General features: G+C 32.2%; 1 pseudogene; it reads right to left on the reverse strand.

The window, feature by feature from the left end:
- Positions 1-704: 704 nt before the first annotated feature.
- Positions 705-2776, reverse strand: LOC120188280 (annotated as a pseudogene).
- Between the last annotated feature and the right edge of the window lie 4735 nt (positions 2777-7511).

Consider the following 7511-nt stretch of genomic DNA (forward strand, 5'->3'; position numbering starts at 1 on the left):
AACATATCAAATTCGGGTGAAATGCCCATCGCTACTTGTATCATCGATGAAATATTCTCTCTACTTCAACTAGCAAAGTAAGTTTGCTCTTGCTAATAAATATTACCAGATGCTACTACTTAGTAGACTCACTTGAATGCATGTCTAGTGTTTGAATGAACTGTCAACATATGCATTTCCCAAGGATCTCAAATAAATCTTCTTAAATTGACCAATCGATGAATCAACAGCCTGAAGAAGCAAGTTAAAGAACGAAAAAAATTCGAATGATCAACGTTAAGGCAGCCTGAATTCAGAGGATGGCTGATGAAAATAATGCAGAGGACAAGTTTGCAATTACAAGAATGAGGAACAGAAAGTAGTCTTTCTATTGTCAGATGGGCAACAGCCTGCAAGAGGCTCAATAAACTATAATGTCACACAAGTTCGTTTTTGATAAATTTCACCTTCATTGCAATTGCATTGCTTACAACAAAAAAAAGAAGAGCATGCATAACAAATATTGCATTTGCTGGGAGGTAGTTCATTCCAAAGAATTCGCAAAAAGGTGTGATACTAACAATGGCAATTAATAACTTAAACGTCAAGAAACAAAAAGGGTGGAAGAAGCAACTCTCATTTAACAAACTAAAAGAATTCATGTGATCATATTCAAGAAAAATCCAAGTATTCAGTAACTTGAAGCATGGTAAGTCGGTAACAACACCAAAAACAGACTTAAATCGCAGGAAGTAAAACAACTCTAGCATCTTTAGAATAAATACTGCAGCAGTACATATCTGGATTTCTTATGCAGAAATTTTAAGCAGCATTTTGGGCTGCAAGCCTCTTCCTGGCTTCCTCAATGATGGATAACTTGATACCCTTGGCCTTAGGAAGGGACACCCATGGCTTTGTTCCTTTCCCAATAGTAAAGACATTACCGAGACGAGTTGCAAACTCATGCCCAGCAGCATCTTGAACATGGATCGTCTCGAAGCTACCCTTGTGCTTCTCCCTGTTCTTAATTACTTCGACTCGCCCTCTGTTCCTTCCTCCAGTGACCATGACAACATTCCCAACATCAAACTTGATGAAATCAACAATTTTGTTGCTTTCAAGATCTAGCTTGATGGTGTCATTAGCCTTGATCAACGGATCAGGGTAACGTATAGTACGCCCATCATATGTATTTAGGTATGGGATACCTTTCTGGCCAAACTGGACGGATCGAACCTTGCAGAGCTTGAACTGCAGAATGCAAATTGTTATTACAAAATGGGCAAGTAAAGTGGGAAAACTTAAGTACTTCCATACAAATGTGATAACCAGCAGATCAAAGAGTATATGAGTATTCAAACCTTGGTTTCGTCACCAGAGATAGCATGGAGACGGAAACGCCCTTTGGTGTCATAAAGTAGACGGAAGTCCTCGTTTGTTTTAGGAATGGATACAACATCTGGCAGAAGGTAGTAAAGCACGGTTAGATAATATATGCAGAGAATATTTTTTGTTTTTTAGAAATGATAAGAGAAAGATGCCGAATCCAGAAAAATGTAGCTTTTAAAGCTAACTAGGAACAAAACAGTGCTTAATTACAAGATCTCAGCATGTATTCCATAAAACTACAACGGAATTGTCAATCAATCAGATTAGCGCTCACAAGGATTTGATCATAGGATTCAGATGTCATGCGGAAAACAGAGTAACCAAACCAAAGTATTTCATTCAACTAAATACTTTGTATACTGAGAATACAAAAAGATCCAAACCGACAAACTCGGCCCAGGAAATGAAGAAAAAGAACACATACCCATGAAACCAGCAGGATAGGTCTTATCAGTCCTAACCTTTCCATCAACCATAATATGCCTCTGCATGAGAATAGCAATGACTTCTCTATAGGTGAGAGCATCCTTCAATCGGTTTCACAGAATAAGGATCAACGGCAAGCATTCCCTGGACTTGTGGGGACCAGACGATGGCTTGGGGGCCTAAAAAGATGGAAAAAAATAGAACCTTAATAGATGAATCAAAAAGGTCAAGTGTGCCAAAAAAAAGGAAAAAAGAGAACTGAAAGGACTAAAGTAAAATAGCAAAGTCGTATTGAAGTGAAGGGATAAAGATGATAACATACAAAAGCACCACCAAGCTTGACAAGCATCCAATGCCTAGGGGCATTGAGCCTCTTCAAATGTTTTTTCAACCCTCTAGCCTGTAATATACAATGAAGGTAAAACATTGTGAATGAAACTGAAATGTACAAGATATCGAATTGTTTAGCCGTGTCAAATAGAAGAACAATGAAGGTAAAGCATGAAATTTATCCAAGGTTCCATCATATATCAAACGCTAATTAAGCCAGGAATTAGCTAGATCCCAGCTATTAAGACTAATGGTACCACCCAAAACAGATACACCCATATGTCCAATACTATAATGAACAGTGGGAATCACAAGAAACCCAGAAATCATAAATATTCCAAATCAATGAAGGTAGAACACTTCTCATTTGTTCATAAAGCTAGCTCAATACGTAAAACAACAGTGATTAAACAATCTAAACAGAAAGAATATGAATTCACATAACTTATCAATGAATGAATGAGGAATCAAGAAATGTAAGTGAACCAAAGTTAGGAAAAACAGAAGAAACTAACCATCTTCGAGAAATGAGGCTGCTTTGCTCAAAGTCTGTGTCTTGGTAGAGTTTAAAGACAAGAAACCCTAAAAACTGCATGTATTAATAAGATGAGGGAGGGCATTATAGGGTTATCGATCCAAATACGAATTGGACATTTACCATGAGCGAAACTATGTTTATGGGCCTTAAGCGCAGTTAAAGGATAAAACTTTGGGTTCATTAATTTATTTTTTTCATTTGTAAATAGGTACAATGACAAAAATATTTTAACGTTTATACAAATGGTTATTTTATATTATATTTTTCTTTTTATTATTTTAGTCTTTAACATTTTATTTTTTTATTATTTTATGTTTTAACGTTTTAATTTTTTGTCAAAACTGATCTTATTAGAATGAAACGATTAGTTGACTAAAATTCAACTCATGTTGTTAATGTCATATGTGTCATATCACTTAAAATGATAACGCAACATATATCATGTTATCGAAAATGATGATGTTTCATGTCATTAAAAGTGATGATGTATTATATAATCAAAAAGGATGATGTGATATGTGTCACATTACTCAAAGTAATGATATGACATGTGTCACATCATTCAAAGTAATGATGTATCATGTTAACAATTGAACACATATGAAAATATTATATCATCAATATGGGTTGAGTGTTAGTCAACTAACAGTTTCTATCCAAGCTATCTTAGTAATATCACATATGTACATTTAATTCACAAAATGTAACATATGTACATTTAATTCACAAAATGTAAGATTATATTTTGCATGAACTAATCTATCTCAGTAGTTAAAGAATGTTGTTATTTTTAAATATCTTAAATTCAAGCATCGACGTCAGCAGGGTTGCTTATGGGTTGAGTGTTAGTCAACTAACAGTTTCTATCCAAGCTATCTTAGTAATATCACATATGTACATTTAATTCACAAAATGTAACATATGTACATTTAATTCACAAAATGTAAGATTATATATTTTGCATGAACTAATCTATCTCAGTAGTTAAAAGAATTGTTGTTATTTTTAAATATCTTAAATTCAAGCATCGACGTCAGCAGGGTTGCTGAGCGTTCATCGTCGAATGGTTGAAAATATTTGGAACATATATTACCTTGTAATCATCTCAATTTAATAAAAAAAAAATATTACTTTTAAAAATTGTTTTCGAAAAATGATAACATAAAATATCTTTAAAAGTAATTTTCTAAAATTAACTTAAAGTTTTAATGTTTGATATTGCTGTTAATTTATTACTAAATTATTAATAATTAAACATATTTAAATTATAAAATATTTTTTTGGTATAATCATCGATATTCAATCTATTTATTGACTAATCCGGATCGGGTAATACAAAATATATGACCTTACTTAAAAGATCTAATGTCTCATCCTGCTATACCAACTAGTTGTTGGTGTAAAATATAATATTTTGATATTGAGTTGAAGAATATAAGATTATTAAAAAATATTTTACCAAATTATTATTATTACATAATTTATTTTTAAAATAAAATTAATTTTTGTTAATATTTAAACATATTTAAATTATAAGAAAAAATATAATTTTAAAAAATAAAAATAACATGTAAGATAATTTATTAAAAATATAAATAAATAAAGACTTAAGAATACATGAAGCTTTTAAATTTCTAAAAATAAAAATCAACTATCCCCTAAATTTTTTACACATAACTAAATCTTCGAATGAGAAATTGAATCCATTAATTCTTTGACTAAATTTGACCATTTAATTTTAAAAATGTTAAGTGAAATTGGTAAACTTTTTTAAAGGAAATTATTGAAATTCTAAATTATTTTTTAAAAATAAATAAATTTTTAAAATTATATCATTCAAGAAAATTATGAAATATCATTTAACAACATTAAGGTATGACAATTAATACTAATGAATCTAAAATTATTAATTTTAAAGTTAATATTAGTTAAAAGAATGAATTGATGAAATAATTCTAAAATATTAATATATAACTAAATAAAAAATCAAAGCTTCATTAGTTTTTTATTCAATTTTTTAGATTACTTTAGGAGATTACAATATAATGTTTATCTTAAAAAAATTTAATCATTTGACAATAACGTAATATAGTTTGTTCTTTTATTCAAAAGTTTTAGTACTTTTAGCACATTTAAACATAAATAAAACATTTTATCTATCTTTATTTTCTCTCTTTACCCAAAATTAGTACAAAATTAAACTTCATTGCGACTTCAATTTTCTTTTAACTCAATAAAATTTATAATTTAATTTTGAGAAAATTATATCAAATATCATACAACTTTAGGCGTTGACACGTTTATATTATTGACCTTTTAATTTTATCAATTTTAATACAAACACTTATATTTAACTAATTATGTCACTACATTTAATAACTTAACTAGATACGACATGTCATCTTCGAGTCGTAACGGAGATGAAGTTGACGGTTTCATTAAAACTATTTTCCACGTAATATTACATTTTCAAAATTAAAATGATATCATTCCCATCAAGACTGGGGTGATGGCATCCTTTTAGGTTTCTTCTTCCTCTCCGAAACCGCCTTGGTGAAAGCTACCACAATTCTTTGCTGCGACTCCAATATCATCTCGCTTCTCTTCATCTTCATCTCCATCTCCATCTCCATCTCCATCATCCTCATCTCTATCTCCATAACCATTTCCATAATCATTTGCTCTATCCTCTAATGTGAAATCTAATAACAACTCGGATAGCCCGGATGATGAAAACGGTGAAGACGAAGAAGATGGTCAGGAACAAGAATTTAACGGTGATGTGTATAAGAACAGAACCCTAAATATGAGAAGAGTACCAAAATTGTACGGGAACGGGGTTGAAAAAAATGGTGGGAGTGTTAGCGGTAGTGGAGGCGGTGAGGATAATAACGGTGGGTTTAGGATTAAGTTCCCAATTGGAGTTAGCATAGCACAACCAGAGCCAATATATTATGGAAAAATATATCAGAAATACGATGCAAACCATAATCCCAACCCTAAACACGAATTCTCACCATAGTAAGGGTAATTTTGGTGGTTCGGGTTCCAGACCAGCGTACGATACTGGGATTTTAAGAGGGTTTGATGACATATCAAAGAAAATGGAAGTCTCAGGTAAGAAGGAGAGGGAGAAATATGCAGTTACCGAGATGGTGTCGGCACTGTATGGCTGTTTTGGGAGGCGTTGTGACGAGGCCACGTCCGCCACTTCTTACTAGTGGCTGGCCTAGAGATTCTCAGGCGAAGCGTGTACCATTTATCGCGGTAGCATCGATGAAGGTAACAGTTTCATCGTGTGACCAACAAGGAGGCGAGAGCCGCCTTGTGTTGGGTGTGACGGTGGGCGTATCCGCCGAAGTAGATCTAGATGGTGGAAGCACAAAGAGAGAGAACACCGTTTTCGGTGGCAGTGAAGGCGATGCGTTTGATTTTAAGAGTGTTTCAATTTTTTATTACCGTTTGAGTTAAAAAAATGGAAGACATGTTAAAAAATGGAATACATGTAGCTACGTTTAGATGAAAATTATATCTAGACATTTTACTGATACGATAATAATTTTAAATTATATTGTTATTTTAATTATTGTGAATGTTTTATTGATTTAATTTTTTTAGTATTAGTTTATATTTTAATTTGTAAACTATTTATTAAATAAAGAGAAAGATGTATATTAGATTCATTTGTAACGTTAAGTTAGAGATACCTACTCGTGTATGACCATATTTAATCGAGGATGAATTCGGTTACGTAGCGGAATATGAAGGACACTGTAACCTTAAATCCAACCTTATTTATGCACTAGTTGAGAGATGAAGACCAAAGATACACACATTCTTTCTTCAGTGTGGAGAGTGCATGTAACACCCCAACTCGTATCCAAATCGAGGTGTCACATTGACCATTCAAAGCATATACTTTTATAAAAAAACATAGAAAATTTAAAATTTCTATTCTATAAAGTAAATCTTTTACATAAACATTTTTAAAACCTTAACAAACTCCATCAGAGAGTACATATATAATGACTTAGTTACATGCCAACATACTAAATTATATGACAAGACATACTTTACAAAATATTTCTGATCTGAACTTTGCGCGGAGATAAGCTGCTTTACGGATCCGAAGCTTGATCTTCTGACTTATCCACACCTACGTGTAAGACACTTACACTCTAAGTCATAGACTTAGTGAGACATGTAAATACATAAAGTAAACTAACAAATGCATGAACATCTTATGTAATACACATTATACTTATATACCTAGTGAACTCATCACTAACATGTTTATCTTTACTTATTTCCTTGTCATTAATTCATTTCCATCATATGAGCATATATTGAACATAAACGTATAATGTAATCTCAACCACAATAATACATGAATAATTGCTATGATTATATCCTACATAACCATATAACATCTCATATCACCATTACACATATGCACATGTTACCATTATTATCATATGATTCTAACTTATCACTTATACATATCACATATCACATATACCATTTCATGAAAAACACACATATCATTATATCAAATTATGTTTTCTTTTCAAAGCCCATGCACACTATTGATAACATAAGGTATGTGAGTACATAGAGGTTGTGCACAATACTGTCACCACAACTCGTACAAATCCCACTAGGGGCGCGTAGAATTTGTCCCGAAAGACCACTTAGAAGTCCCGAAAGACCACTTAGAAGTCCCGAAGGACCACATATAACACATATGTCCCTAAGGACTACTATGTCCCGAAGGACCGCGTAGACCTTCGACTCTTGGCATGCCAACTATACCTATAGCTCTCATAACACATGACATGGGCATTATCTT

The sequence above is a fragment of the Hibiscus syriacus genome, unplaced genomic scaffold (genome assembly GCF_006381635.1).
Source record: "Hibiscus syriacus cultivar Baekdansim isolate YM2019G1 unplaced genomic scaffold, ASM638163v2 tig00116943_pilon, whole genome shotgun sequence".
NCBI classification, from domain to species: Eukaryota; Viridiplantae; Streptophyta; class Magnoliopsida; order Malvales; family Malvaceae; genus Hibiscus; species Hibiscus syriacus.